General features: G+C 43.0%; 3 non-coding genes across 3 annotated transcripts; 1 reads left to right on the top strand and 2 right to left on the bottom strand.

Annotated features, from left to right (window-relative positions):
• Nucleotides 1-2156: 2156 nt before the first annotated feature.
• Nucleotides 2157-2230, top strand: Trnai-aau (transfer RNA isoleucine (anticodon AAU)). Its single transcript has one exon. It is a non-coding gene; the product is annotated as a tRNA-Ile (tRNA).
• A 3645-nt stretch (nt 2231-5875) lies between these two features.
• On the bottom strand, nt 5876-5948 carry Trnaa-agc (transfer RNA alanine (anticodon AGC)). Its single transcript has one exon. It is a non-coding gene; the product is annotated as a tRNA-Ala (tRNA).
• Nucleotides 5949-6139: 191 nt separating this feature from the next.
• Nucleotides 6140-6212, bottom strand: Trnav-aac (transfer RNA valine (anticodon AAC)). The gene has a single exon. It is a non-coding gene; the product is annotated as a tRNA-Val (tRNA).
• Nucleotides 6213-16215: the final 10003 nt, after the last annotated feature.

Genomic DNA, 16215 nt, shown 5'->3' with positions numbered 1-16215 from the left:
CATAAACAGGGAAATACCGGCATTCATCCCTTCCTTCTCCTTCTTCATCAGTGACTGCTCTGTCCTTTGAGCCTGTCACCCCGCAGGATTCAGCTCTTCCAATAGGTGTTCATTTATATTTACCTTATATTTAATATTTTGTGATCTGAAGTTGAAATCCAGAGAATCACCCATGCCAGATGGGCATGGTCTGAATGTGCATACTTCGTGGTCACATCATCTTTAATCTGGTATGTGTGGCTTCTGTTTGTCTTTGCTAATTCCTCTTTTCAATTTAACACATAGAGCCTTTCCATTTAGAAATGACTCGACTGAAGAAATCAGTTGCCTTAATTTCTTTAACACTGCTCAATATCATAATCCTGGTTACAAACAGGTCAGCGGCACTGGAGTAGTTTGTGGATTCTACCATGCCCGGCGATTTACAACAGGACTTCACTGTCTGGGGTCTGGAGCCCTGAAGTCTAAACCTGAGGTGTCTCCCAGACAGGAACTAGGTGTTCCGTTTTAGGTTGAGATTTATCAAGTATTTTAGTGGTAATGAGACAGCTCAACTGGAACCGAGCAGGTATTTTGGACGGTCAATTTACTACGGGTTTGGAGGTAGTCAGACAGAATTGTTTTCTGTCATCTAACACATAACAATGGTATCGGAATATCGATTCATTATTTTTCCACCCACGGGGACCAGAGTCAACATTTTGTGGAACTCTGCCCCCATCTCCCGAAGAAATTAACTACCCTGTTAACACGTTCCAATTAAACTCTGTGCCCCATAGCCACACCCCGGCAGATCTCAGTAGTTTTGAAAGCGGGGTAGGTGAATCTTTCCTGGGTTAACTTCAGAGAGATTTGTAAGGGCCTCGTCAGCTGCGCACTCACAGGGTTTCTAACTTTGGAGAATTACTAGATCGATAGCAGGGACAGGGCGTTGGTGAAATGAAGACCCGCAGAGCTCTTGGACCCGCAGTCGGAGACCTTGTCCCCAAGCCTGGCGGTAAAAGCAGTTTGAGTTTAGAGTGGTGTTTGTGACGTTTCTCAAAGCCGTGCCTCACGCCTTACGCGTCGCGCTTTTTAAAATCCTCCTATGTTCGCGTCTACTTTTGTGGTTGTTACCACAGCAAGGTCACCAGTTAGGGGACTGGAGCGCTGAGGGTCCCTGGATAAAAGGACCAGCGGTGTCTTTTCACCACAAGGTCCCGGAAAAACAAACTACTGGGAGGTGGAGGCTGATGTGCTGCATTGGTCTCCTTGGAGACTGTGGGCGACTTCGGAGTCACAGATATTCGTTGTCACCAAGGTATGGTGGGCGACCCGAAAATACTCATTTCAGAATCCCAAGTTCTCAACTCCTTCCCGACTTCATTAAAGAAAGACCGAATGACACGGAGGGCATCCCTGTCGCCTCTTCCGGTTCCCACTGAGGCAGATAAAAAACGCCACGAAGCGCCCGGGTCCCCAAAACGTCTGGAACAGCTACAGGTCTAGTGACAATGGCAAATCCTAGTTCAAGCTGAGAGGAGCTTGGCCTCACTGCGACCCAGGACAGGCGTGGATGCACCGAGAGAACTCGTCCTTGAGACAGACTAGGGCGCGCTGGTCCTGCACTCTTCTCAACACGCAGCGACTCCACGGACCTCGATAGTGTCCGGAGAGATCACGTCCCGGCGTCCCAGAGCAACGCAGATCTTCTGGGAACAAAATACCCTGCCTCTCCTGAATCTCCGGAATCCCCGAGTCTAGACAGCTTACAGTAGAGAGGCGGAATCTGGTGGAGGCCTGCCACCCTCTGCGTTATCTAAATGTTTTTGGCGAATGTACTCTGAAATTCATTAAAATTGGCAAGACTTCAAATAGTCACTTGTGGGTAAGAGGGAGAAGTGGGTTGCAGAACTCCGTCGCAGCCAGAGGACTGCTAGCAGTTTGTGCGTCGACCCAGACCGAGTTGAGGAATGAGTGAGTGCAAGGAGACATTTGTTGCTCTCGTACGGAATTTTTTTCTGCTCATAAAAACTTTCTACTTCAAATAAGGTGGTTTGTAAGTTTTTACATCTTTTTTTTAAAAATCTTAAAATTTCGAAAAACAAGACGAAACTCTCATTTGTCAACTTTATCATCAAATACCTGTAGAGTTCGTAGGAGCCAATCCCACATCTGGCCGGTTAGCTCAGTTGGTTAGAGCGTGGTGCTAATAACGCCAAGGTCGCGGGTTCGATCCCCGTACGGGCCATGTACATTTTAGCCTTCAAAATAAAAGATGAAGCGACTGTGGCATAGCTTTGTAAGGCATACCAAACTTGACTGTGTTTCCTTTTGATTGCTCTGTGCCGTCTAGCTGCGTTCTTATTTTGTGATTTAGTGTCCTGAAAGCACACTTCATAGTTCGTAGAGAACCAGAAGGAATCAATCTGGAAGCAGTGGGAAACAGCAGTGAGTACCTGGGTCTTTCTCCTTGACACGTTTCCACAATGTGGCTCCTCTCCAGTCACACTGACTTCACACAGACTTCCTGCAAAGCTGTGTGCATTAGAAGGCTGGGTAATGCTACCAGGAAACCCCAGTCCTGGCCTCTGGCTGTGCCTTCATTTCTGTTTTCTGCCTTCTGTTAATCTAGAGACACTGAACGGAGGAACGTCGGGTTCAGAACCCCAAGTCCTTCATCAATGTCCAGCTGCTTGGTGAGGTCCAAAGGATCTTCCAGCCGAGATCTTTCTGAACAGTTTTCTGAACCTGAGTTTTGTCTCTCCCAGCATTCCCAGGGAGCCTAGCAGAGGTCTGTGTTTTGGCATTTACAACGATCCATTTAGTGAGCTTCTCCGTTACATTATAGAAGGCAAATATTAAGACGAAGTAATGTTAAGTCAGATGTTTCAGATATTTCTCCGAACTTTTGTTCTTTAAAGTGCTATGGATTGAATTAGGGCTTTATACATAGGCAAGCACTGTGCCTCTAAGCCACAACCTATTACTTGGGTACTTTTAAAAGTCTATACAGTGAATTTGAGAAGTATGCAGGCAAAACAGTGTGTATTGTGCTCCCAAAAGGCACACAAATCTGTGGGAGGCATGCTTTGTTCTCTCTGAGCAGTGGTTGTGATGCCCCAAAATCAGGATGGCGATGAAGAGTACAGCCAATAAGTACAAAGGCGGTGGAATTCTGAAAGGTTGGATCCAAAAGCAATGGGAGTGGGGTGTCTTAAGACATGGGAATTTCCCTTGCACTCATCTGAGATGAATAACACAGTGAGCCAAAGTCAGAAGTTGAATGGACAGAACAAGTTATAAGGGATGTTTCTAAGAGTACAGTTAATGAAATCGTAGCTTTTCAGGAGACAGAAAATAAAGATAGTCACAGCTTTCTTCTACAACAGGAAAAAGTTGAGGTTGCACAGAACAGGGTCCAGTTCACTGCTGACTCTAATCTCAACGCTCAGGCCTCCTCTACTGGCTTCCCTTGGCCTCCTGACCCTGGGTGCGAACCTAGGAGGAGAGTAATAGGAATCCGTTTCTCCCTGCTGTGACATTATGTGATGGGGAAAAATGGTTCTGGAGGACCCTCTGTAGGATCTGCCTTTGCCTGTCTTTGGCTCTGCTGTGTCCCTTCTTCTGACATGTAATCACAATCTCTCGGTTTTTGTTATTGGTTTTGTTTTGTTTTGTTTTTAAGTGTCCATCAATGTCTCTGAAATTGTTTACTCGTGAAACATTGCAAGCAGAGCAGCAATTGCACGATGCAGTTCAGGATTCAGTTGTTAGCTGAGTAAAGACAGGATGACTTCACATTTGGTTTTGTGCCTTAACCACAGCCAGGCACCTTCAGTGCACCGTGCTGAGAAGGTGTCTGCCGTGCTTCCTCCAGCACATGATAGAGCAGATGTGTGTGTGTGTGTGTGTGTGTGTGTGTGTGTGTGTGTGTGTGTCCAGTCCTTCCTTATCACCCGTCACCCACTGTCAGCTACACAAACAACTAACCAACCCTGGTGGGAAAAGGAGGTCTCCTTGCCCTCTCTGAGGTTGGACCTCAAGACAAGGTCAGGAGTCTGACAGGCCTGCAGCTGCACAGAAATAGCCCTTTCTACCAGCAACTTCAAATTAGAAATGTTGAGTCTTAGTATCCATGCACCCTGTATCCACCAGTAGCTTTAAAGAACAAAGCATCTCTTGGATTTCGCACCCTAGCAGCTAGTGCTGCATCTGAAGCATTTCACATCCAGAACGATGGTGTCCACACCCCGCTGGGACTCATCTAAGTAAGCCCCTCTGAGCTGAGGGAGCAGGTTCACTTACAGCTGCCCCGGGCCCCTCCCTTACCTCGTTTCACTCCTCTGGCACACTCACTCTTCCCTCAGGAGGCTTAGCTCTCTGCTCTCCAAGGAAGAAAAGTAGCAAGGAGGTTCTTCATTCACTTGCTGAATGAGTGAATGAACTAGAAAATGGTCCTGAAGCTCCGTCTGTCTCCACAGCATTCTGCCGGATACTCTGTATCCTCTGCTTCGGTCTGAGTCTACGTGACTAGAGACATTCCCCTTGTAATCATTCCACAAACTAAGGTTCTCAGTTCCGTATGCCCTTAACCAATCGGCACGATTTGTTGAGTTTATTCCATGTAGTTCAGTTGAGTTTTGGCAGTAAAAGGACTTATCCACATCTGCCCTTTCCAGATGCAACAGAGGCTCTGGCAGATTGAGTGTTTTTCTCAGGGTCCCCGAGTTGGGAAGTGTCAAGGCCTGAACTGGGAAGCAGAGGTTGAGTATCAAAAACTGAGCTCTTCCTCTGCCCCAACTCCCCTGTCTCTGCCTGGTCTGCGCAGTAACTCCCAACCTCCACAGCCTTGATTTAGACTGGGCTCCTGGTAATAGCCTCCTGCCCAAGAGCTGGGCTCTATCACTGTAGGTCACTGACAGGGCAGCTCCAGAACAGAAAGGCATGTAAACCCAGGCTGCAGTAGAGCCAGGCAAGTACACCTGCGGCTTCATTTTCCAGCAGGGAACTACTGTCCACCATCTCATTTCGGATTCCACAACAGAAGAATGCTAATCCGGGTACTGGATATTCCAAGGGGGAATGCCCCGCATTAGACTGTCCACTCAAGACACCTCGACTCGAGAGGGTCCACTCATGATGTTTCCAAAGACGAGGTGGAAGTGTCCTTGGTGGGTTCAATGGTTGTTTTCCAACCTGTCTAGGAATGTCATGAGGGAGCATTTTCAGTTAGAGCCTCTGGCAGGAGTTAGGACAGAGTGTAGGGCATACCACACTGCCTTCGGAAGGTAAAAACAAAAAGGAAAGCAAGGAGGGTAGAACACAGGCACTCCTCGGAACCACCTGGAAAAGAATGCTGTAGACACTGGAGAGCTTTGGTGAGAACCCGGGCAGGTGCCTTAAACAGTCACAGCAAAGTGATTCTCGGTTTTTACACAGAGCTTAGAAATGGGAAACTGGGTCTACTAAGAATTGGGCCACGATCCTCTCAGGCCCAGGAGAGGTTTGTCCACATGATGGTGGTGGTGGCAGTGCAGGGCTGTGGGAAGCTCCCTTCCGGTGAGGCTCAGAACAACCTCCCACCAAAGCAGTAGAGTTGGCAAAAGATGGACAAGGAAGGTTCCAGAGAAGTTACAGCGGGCACAATGTGGAGGTTTAAGGGTGACGTTCTACACCTACACAGAAAAAGTTCTTATTCAACTTTGTAAATGCTTACAAACATTTGTTAGACGATCAGAACACTGAAAGCTGAATGGAACCCCAAAGCTTATACTTTTAGCGTGACAGCAAAGAGTAACAACTTAGTCCAAAACAGACGTCTCTTCCATAGGATCCAATAGAAAACTTAGTAAGAATGACGTTTATAAGAGAATGACCAGAAGTTCAAAAGCTGTGGAGGATGTGGGCATCGATCCCACTACCTCTCGCATGCTAAGCGAGCGCTCTACCATTTGAGCTAATCCCCCGACCATGAAAGATGATTTCTTGTACTTTCCTTTATGGCTAGTAATTTCTGTCATTCAAACAATTTATTTGATATAGCTAGGATCCAAGAGCACATGACGGTAAAAGCTAAAACCACAGCCGAAATTCATGTCTCCTAATTGTAGGGAATGAGCTGAAGGTCTGAAAACAAGAGAAAGTAAAACCAAAAAAATGTTTCCGCCCGGTTTCGAACCGGGGACCTCTCGCGTGTTAGGCGAGCGTGATGACCACTACACTACGGAAACACCTCAAAAGTGAGTAGTTTTCTATTTTCTTCTTCTTCTTCTTTTTTTAATAGTTTTCTATTTTCTACACATGCATTCAAAACGTGATTAGCAAATGGTGTAATGTTGATTTTTTTTTTTTTTTTTGCATATGTACGCATCGCAGAGTGGCTAAATCAAAGTAAATAAGGTAGCTGTACCCTCTCCATCCCTAACCCCTAGTAACCCCACTCTACTCCGCTAGTGCCAAGTGAACACTCAGATTGCACAGGACTTGTAAGTGAAGTCCTGTGGAATTTGTCCCTCTGTGGCTGGTCTACCTCACTTAACACCATGTCCTCAGCTTCTTTGTTCCAGTGATTGGAACAAAGTGACAGAGCCTTTCTAGAAAGGGCGGAGTAGCTAACGTTCCATGTGTGTCTGCTATGTTTTCATCTGTCCATTGATGAACAGCAGCTTGATTTTGGAACAATCCTGCTATAAATACAAACGTGTGGGTGTCTCAGAAGACACAGCTCCATTTTCATGAATGTTCAGAACACTTTGATTCCACTACTGTGGCCTCATGCCCAGTGGAGGGCAGCCTCTGTGGCTCTATTTTCAATTTCTAAAGAAATTGTCGTGCTAAAGAACTAGCCGCTCTTTCAGAGGACCTGACTTTGAATTCTAGCACCACGGGGGAGCTCGTAAGCGTGTTCAGCTCCACTACTAGGGCATCTACTGCCCTCTTCTGGCGTCTTCCGGACACTGCATGTAAATACCCATTCACGTAAGAATTATTAGCGTTTTCCTGTGGATCTGCTCGGCTTTTCCTTTCTTTGTGTCAACCAATGACACAGAAACCCTTTATACCAGGGACTCCCAGTGACCACACTGGGCTGAGACTCAGGAGCCCCTCCTCCCTTACCCCACCTACATCCCTGGGGCCTCCTGGTGGAGATCTAGGGTCCCTTAGCTCTTTGCCACAGTCCCTCTGAGCCTTTCCTCACAGCGCGTCTCCATTCCTGTGTCAAATATCGATCAGAAACGTTTTCTACCGTGAACCTCCAACAAGCACACGGAGTTGGGACATGTTAGGCAATTTTCACTCCTTCCTGCCCTCCCTTCTGATCTCTCCAGACCTACTCTTAGTTCTGTAGCAGCCTGCCTGCGGAAGCCCCTACTCCCACCCCACCTCCACCCTGTGGGAACCGGTGCAAACCCGGGTCCACTAGTTCTTTTCCACTGCCCCTCTGATTCTTTCCTCATTCCTTTGTGTCACCCAGCAAGCTACAGGACCCCTCTCTACCAGGAACCCCACGGCCACCACACTTGCCAAGGATCCAGAGTGGGCGACAGCAACCAAAGAACAGGACACCCACCCAATAAAGACAGGAACGGATAACTTCACCAAGAAACACCTCAAGCATCATAGCTTCTCTGCCAGATGGACAGGCAAGACAATACGCCTTCCCGAGAAGCCAGTAACCCCATTGAAACAGGCCTTGAGAAATGCAATATATACAAAAAAGCATAAGACAGGGCCTTTAGAATAGTAATTATGAATGTGCTTAAGGACCTTAACCTTTAAAAAGATAAGAAAAATGCCTAACTGAAAAGTGTAAAAACACAAACAATTGGATGAATGTGGTAGTTTGAATGGAAGTGGCCTCTATCTATAATCTCATAAGGAGTGGCACTATTTGAAAGGATTAGGACATGTGTCCCTGTTGGAGCTGATGTGGCCTTATTGGAGGAAACGTGTCACTGAAGGGGCTTTGAGGTTTCAGAAGCTTAAACCAGGTCCAGTGGCTTACTCTCTCCTTTTGCTGTGAACTGTAGCCCAGCCACAACTAAATTATTTCCTTTTTAAGAGTTGCCACGACTACAGTATCTCTTCACAGAATAGAAACCCTAAGACAATGAAATGAGGAAAATATTTCAAGACAGGAAAATATAAATAGAATCACTAAGAAAAACCTAAACTGGACTAAACCTGGAAATAAAAAACTTAGGATGTCAAACAGCAACCTCTGAGGTAAGCCTCATTAACAGATTACAAGATAATCAAGAGAGAATTTGAAGACAAGGTAGAATAAATGAATAGCTCAGACAAAGAAAATGTTAAATAGGTTTTTTAATCCAATTACAAAACATCCAGAAAATCTGACTAAAGGCACAGAAAATAATTTTAACAAAATCATATAAGAAAAATTTCCAAAACTAAAGAAGGAGGTACCTGTCCAAGTAGAAGAAACATATAGACCACCAAATAGACAGGAACAGAAAAGAAACTTCCCAGAACACATAATATTCAAAACTTTAAATAAATAGAATGGAGAAACAATATTAAAAATTGCAAGGGAGAAAGATCAATGTTAAAACGATGCAAATTGCTGGGCGTGGTGGCGCACGCCTTTAATCCCAGCACTCGGGAGGCAGAGGCAGGCGGATTTCTGAGTTCGAGGCCAGCCTGGTCTACAAAGTGAGTGCCAGGACAGCCAGGGCTACACAGAGAAACCCTGTCTCGAAAAACCAAAAAAAAAAAAAAACGATGCAAATTAGTATAACACCTGACATGTCAATGGCCACTCTGAAAGCCAGCAGGGCCTGGACAGATATCTGCAAACTCAGAGAGACTATATCCATGAAAATTGTCAATTGCAACCAACAAGGAAAGAAAAACATTTCACAACAAAACCAAATTTAAATAACTTTTATCTACCAATCCAGCTCTGCGGAAAACATTAGAAGGAAAACTTCACCCTGATGAGATTAGCCACATCCAAAAAGACTCAGGAAAAAAATAATAATAATCTCAGATCACACCCCCCACAACAGATACCAGAAATTGTTGATAACAGACTAACAGATTATAAAACAGAATCCATCTTTCTACTGAATGTAAGCAGTAAACCTCCTCACCAAGGGGTAGACAGCATCTCACGGGAACAGGATGAAAAACAGTATCCCAAGCGACCGATCCCAAGAAGTAAGCAGGTACAGTTATTTCAATATCAGTTCAATTTCAAAACAGACGTCTAATCAAAAGTGACCCAAAGAGATAGGGAAGGATACTACACACTCTTTAAAGGGAAAATCCACTAAGAAAATATTGCAATTGTAAACAATTATGCACTAAACACAAGGGCACCCAAGTTCATTAAAAATACTACTACAGCTAAAATCACATATTTATAACCCACAGTGATAGTGGGTGGCTTCGTCCCTACTTTCCTTTATAGACAGGTCACCCAGACAAAAACTAAACACAGAGATACTGCAGCTAAATAACATCGCAAGTCAACTGGACCTAGCAGACATCTACAGAGCATTCCAACCAAGCACTAAAGAGCACACTTTATTTTCAGCCTTTCATGGGACTTGCTCCAAAACTAGCCGCATACCAGGACGGAAAGCAAGTTTCAACAGATAGAAGAACATTGGAATAATGCTCTACCTCTTCTCTGACCACCATGGATTAAAGATGGATATCAGTAGCACCATAAAGTATACAAACTCATGAAAACTGAATAACTCACTACCAAATAAAAGCTGGGTCAAGACAGAAATCAAGGAAGAAACTAAATCCTTTTTAAATTCAATGAAAATGAAACCACAACATACCCATTCCTATTGGACACAAGGAAGGAGGTTGTAGGAACAAGTTCATAGCATTAAATGCCTACATCAAAAGACAGGAGAGATCCTATAACAGGAAGTTGGTGACATAAAAGTTGTTCTGAAAGCTCTAAACAACGACTACAAGGAGTAACCAACAGAGAAGAGAGCAAGAAATAAACTCAATAGTGAAATCAATGAAATAGAAACAAGCAGACAGACATAAAATATCATTTCAAAGAATCAATGTGATGAATTGCTTCTTTGAGAAAACCAACATGATTGACAAACTTTTGTGGGGGTGGCTAGAAGACAAGTATTTTATTTGTTGTTTTACAATGGCTAAAAGATGAGATTTAAATTATATAGTTTCCATAAATTCTTTGGGATCACATCTCCGATTACTTTTCATTAAGTCTTATCATTTATGTTGTTATTTATCTTCTAAATCTCCCTCAGTATTTTCTAAGAAATAAAATGAACTTTCTATGAATTGTCTTTTCTCGATAATTCTCTCTCTCTCTCTCTCTCTCTCTCTCTCTCTCTCTCTCTCTCTCTCTCTCTCACGCACACACACACACACACACACACACTGCGAGGTTTATCTGATGCTTTCTTTTTTCTTTTTTAAATTACATTTTTACTTTATTTACATTTCAAATGTTGTCCCCTTTCCTGGTTTCCCCTCCAAAAACTCCCTATCCCCTTCCCCCTGATTGACAAATTTTGGCAAAATTAAATAAAGTATAAGGAGAAGATCCACAGTAATGAAAGTAGAAATTAGAAGGGAACATTATAGCAGACACTGAGAACATTTCAAAATGTTTTCTGCCATGATCAAATTGGCTTCATCCCAGAGATGCACAGGTGGTTCAAATATGTAAATCAATAAGCATAATCCACCACAAACAGATTGAAAAACAAGAAATACCATCATCTCAGATGTAGAAAAGGGCTTTTGACAACATTCAATACCCCTTCATGATAAAAGTTCTACAGAGATTAGGAAAGCAAAGGACAGATCTCTGTATAATAGCAGCAATGTACAGCAGTTCCACAGCCAACCAACCTAAACAGAGAGGAACTCAAAGCATTTACACTAATATCAGGAACAAGACAAGAACTCCACTCTTTCCAGTCTATTCAGTACAGTATTTGAAGTCAAGAGTATTATTAAAAGTGAAGGACATCAAGGGGATGCAAATAAGAAAGAAAGAAAGAAGTCAAAGTCTTTTTATTTGTTGATGACATGTTATACCTAAAAGCCCCTAAAGACTTCACCAGGAAACTTCTATAGCTGATAAACTCTTTCAGCGAAATAGCAGAATATAAAATTAACACATAAAAAAACAGTAGTCCTTCTACATAAAAATGGCAAACAGAGAAAGAAGTCAGGGTCACGGTACTTTTAACAATTTCTTAAAATCTATCCTGGGATAACTCCTAACAAAACAAGTGAAAGATGTGTAAATAAAAACGTCAAGACACCGAAGAAAGAAACTGAAGAAGACACTAGAAGATGGGAAGACCTCCCATGCTCATGGATTGGTAGAACTCAATTGTGAAAATGGACATCTTTATCAAAAGCAATTTACAGATTCAATGCAATCTCCACCAAAATTCCAACACAATTCATAGAAATTGGAAAAAATACAATTATCAGTTCATATGGAAATAAAAACACTGAGGATAGCTAAAACAATCCTGAGTAATAAATTAAGCACTAAAAGTACCACTGCCCCAGATTTCAACTTGTATTATGGAGCCATGGTAATAAACACAGCGTGGTGTCCACAAACCAGATCAATAGAGTCAAACTGCAGATTGCATGTAAATTCACACACCTATGGACAACAGAGTGTTGACCAAGAAGCCAAAAACACAAAATGAAGAAAAGACAGCATCTCCAACAATTGGTGCTGGTCGAACTCGAAAGCTGCATATACAAGAATAAAAATGTCTACATCTATCATCCTGCACAAAATGCAACTTCCAGTGGACAAAGGATGTCAACACAAGACCAGATACCTCAAATCTGATAGAAGAACAAAAGGGAATTGGCTTGAATTCATTGGCTCAGGAAAGGACTTTCTAAACAGGACACTGGCAGCACAGGCAGTTAAGATTTGTATAACGGAACCTCAAGAAGCTAAAAACCTTTGTACAGCAAAGGGCACTGTCATTTGGCAAAATGGCAAGATTATATGATGTGGATAGTTCTTTGCAAAGCATACATCTAGTAGAGGGTTAATATCTAGTATATATGAAGTTCTTTAAAAAAAAAAAGCTGAGCATCAAGAGAATAACACAATTAAAAATAGCTACAGTACTGAGCAGAGAGCTCTCAAAAGATGAAATACAAATGGCCAAGAAACAAAGAAATGCTCAACAACTTTAGCTACCAGGAAATGCAAATTAAAACTACTTTGAGATTTCATTTTACCTCAGTCAGAATGGCCAAAATCAATAAAGCAAATGACAACATATGCTGGAGAGGTTGTGGGGAAAGGGGAACACTACTCAGTGTTAGTGGGAGTCCAAACTTGTGCAGCCACTGTGGAAATTAGTGTGGAGGTTCCTCAGGAAGCTGGAAATAGATCTACCTCAAAATCAAGTTAATGCTGGGCATTGTGGGCATGCCTTTAATCCCAACACTTGACAGGCAGAAGCAGGACGATCTCTGAGTACAAGGGCAGTCTGGTGGTCTACATAGTGAGTTTCAGGATAGCCAAGGCTATGCAGAGAGACCATGTCTCAAACAAACAAACAAGCTAATAAGATCCAGCCATACCACTTTGGGGCATGTCCAAAGGACTAACCCACTACAGAAGTACTAGCTCATTCATGTTCATTGCTGCTTTGTTCATAATATTCAAAAATTACAAACAGCCTAGATGTCTATTAGCTGGTGGGTGAATAATGAAAATGTGGTACATTTATACAGTGGAATATTATTCTCTTACAGCTGTTAAGAGAAATTATATTCTGAAATTTGCAGCTAACTGGTATACTACAATCTGAAAGGAATAGGACAAAGGAGATCTCCTAAGGAAGGGCAAATAGGATATAGTGTTATGGAGGGACAAAGAGAAAAATAGACTAGAAAATGAGGATTAAATAAGTCGTTTGATGGAAGAGAAGGGTAAAGGGGCGGGGGAACACAGGGAGGGATAACTCAGAGTAAAGGCCATTTGAACAACCATAGGGAAACGTACTACTATAGAAACTTCCTAAAAATAGACATATATGGAAGGACTCTCAATGGAATCACCAATAATAATAGAGACAGTGACATAACTAGGTATCTAACCACACCACATAAAACCTCCAACGTCAGGAATGGGCTACATCTTGTTGAGACATTGGCCTAAGAGGCCCCATGGAAACCTTCAATGTCACAGGCTATTTCCAGGACTATTGGTTTCTCCCCATAATCTGAGAGTTAAGCCATATTTCTGAAGAGAACGCTTTTGTCATTGAACATAGAGAAGTTGAGGTGATTTTGAAAAGGAGATATGTTTGTCCTGTCGATAGATATGTCACCCGCTGTCAGCCTGCTACATAAGCAACTAATAGAGCCTAGTGGAGAAGAAGGTCTCCTTGTCCTCTCTGAGGTTGGACTTCAGGGCTTTCTGGTAAGAGATTGAGAGACTTGCAGCTGCACTGGAAAAGCCTTTCCCATCAGCAACTTCACATTACAACTGTTGAGTCTTAGTATCCATGCACCCTGTATCCACCGGCAGCTTTATTTAAAGAATAAAGCATCTCTTGGGCAGCTAGTGCTGCATCTGAAGCATTTCACATCCAGAACGATGGGGTCCACACCCCTCTGGGATTCATCTAAGCCCCCCTGAGCTGAGGGAGCAGGTTCACTCACAGCTGCCCCGGGCCCCTCCCTTACCTCATGTTTCACTCCTCTGGCACACTCTTCCCTCGGGAGGCTTTCCTTCCTGCTCTCCTCTGTTTATTGACTGAATGAGTGAATGAGCAGTGACTCGCCCTTAAGCTCATTCTCTGTCCACACCGTTCTGTTGTTGTATCCTCTGCTTCCATCTGTGTCTGCATGTCAGCTGTCTGGTTGTCAGCATGTCTGGTTGTCAGCTTTGCTGTATCTGGAATTAATTAAAATCCAAAAAATGGCTGGCAAATCCATGAGGGATTTTTGTTTAGTTATAACACTTGAAATGGACTTCGGATCTGAATCTTTGTAGTAGGAAGACCTACTTTAATCCAGATCTTCTTATATGGGAAGACCAGCCTTTAATCTCCACCTCACCTTCTGCTTGTGGCCTATAGAAAGGACATGGAAGAGGGAATTGTTTTCTCTTGGCCTGCTTGCTCTTGCTTTGCTAGCAAGCACATTTCTTCACTGGCACTAGAGTCTACTTATCAGGGATTCTGACATATACTGAAGACAAGCTGAGACATCCAGTGTTGTGGATTCAACTACTAGATTCTTGGACCTCCCATTCATAGGCACCTATGGTTGGAATAATTGGAGCAGAGCCTATAAGTCATTCTAATAAATCCCCTCTATATATATATATAGAGAGAGATTAATTTTGTAAGTTCTGTTACTCTAGGAGACAGCGACTAATATACTACACAAGTGGAAACATTCCTCTTAGAACACAATATCCTGTGGTTTCCAGTTCTATATGCCCTTAACTACTCTTAAAGATTTGTTGAGTTTATTCCACATAGTCCAGTTGAATTTTGGCAGCAAAGGTGTTAAAGGCCAGCTTCAACACCACAGGGTAAACCAGGGAAGGCTGAGTGTGGAGTTGGGGATTAGTCATTCAGCAGACTTCTTCTGAGGGAGCAAAACTTAATTCTCTGGGGCCAGCAAGGAAGGGGAAAACAAATCTCTCTCTCTCTCTCTCTCTCTCTCTCTCTCTCTCTCTCTCTCTCACACACACACACACACACACACACACACACACACGTACACACACACACATGCACACACACGTACACACAGACAGACACACACACACAAGGTGGATGAAACAAGCTCCAACAACTTTATTTTTTCCCTTAGCCCTTTTATACCCACTAAGACAAACTTTCCTACACAAGAAGAGAATTACCTCACAGCCACAGGTTACATAGCCTCTTAAAACAACTGCCATGAAAACATCCTTCAGAAACAGATTAAGATCATCACACAGGGGGGAATTATAGCAGGATTACTGATTATGTATTCTTTTGAAACTCACACCTAACTAACCTTTTTTTTGTCTTTCTCTCCACAAGTTCATCATAACCCTCAAAGCAGTAGTCCATTGCTTCTTTTAAGGTTTATTTTTAATGTATGAGTGCTCTATCTGCATGTACACCTGCACACCAGCAGAGGCATCAGACCCCATTATAGATGGTTGTGAGCAACCATGTGGTTGCTGGAAATTGAACTCAGGACCTCTAGAGTAATTGGTGCTTGTAACCACTGAGCCATCTCTCCAGTCCCCGCAATAATCCTTTTTGTCATAGATTAATGAAGTTTAAGTAAGCCAGTCTACTGTAGCAAATTCTTTCCTATGTTGACCTGATGACAATTTGTATTTACCAAGAAACAGATCATTGTCTACCCTACATCTTGTTTTTGAAGTCTTGTTCAGCTAAACTGGCTCATCGTCTGTTCCCTGTTCTTTCATTCACAATGAGATACCTACTCTTCCTTTATGATCTTCCTTTTCATGGTGCTCGCTGAAACGTGTGACCACATCCCTAGGTCACAAGATCAAGGAACTGAGGCCCAACCTAGAATGAATGTTTTCTTGGATCATTAACTTGTCCCAAGCCTATTTTTCTTGCTTCTACAATTACGTGCTTGAAATGCATGAAAGCTCACTGTACTATTTCTAACCCATGCAGCTTTTGTTATTCTGTGAGGAGGGGGCACATTCTATTCTTGATTCTAACTTTAAACTTTCTACAAACTACCTTAACTCCCTAAAGTTATTTAAATCAAAATAACGTTCTAAAACTCAGGAATTCCATAAAATCATTAATTCATCTAAGCAGTGTTATCTCAAAAACGTTCATCTTCACGTTGACCTTCAAGAAAATTGCCCAACAGTGTGGGCTGTCTTAGCCAGGAAGTAATCACACCAGACTATAGGCAGTTCGGATCTTCCCATGCCCATTCACACCATGCCAGAAATATGAGGAACATAGTGATGACAAATATGAGAAGGCAGGAAGCAAGAAGCAGTACTGGGATGAAGCCGCTGAGGTCGTGCCTCTCCATCTCATCCTCCAACACAGCTGAGCAAAAGTGGGGGCCGTCTCTAGGAAGCTCACTTGCCCACTGCAGCTCTTCCTGCCTGGCATCCAACATGAAAATACATAATTACATCTAACTCTTTCCAGATGCAACAGAGACTCTGGTAGATTGAGTGTTTTTCTCAGGGTCTCAGAGTTG

This window comes from Mus caroli, unplaced genomic scaffold (genome assembly GCF_978045245.1).
Source record: "Mus caroli unplaced genomic scaffold, Mus_caroli_1 scaffold_15, whole genome shotgun sequence".
Taxonomy (NCBI): Eukaryota; Metazoa; Chordata; class Mammalia; order Rodentia; family Muridae; genus Mus; species Mus caroli.
This window is presented reverse-complemented; position numbering and strand designations above follow the sequence as displayed.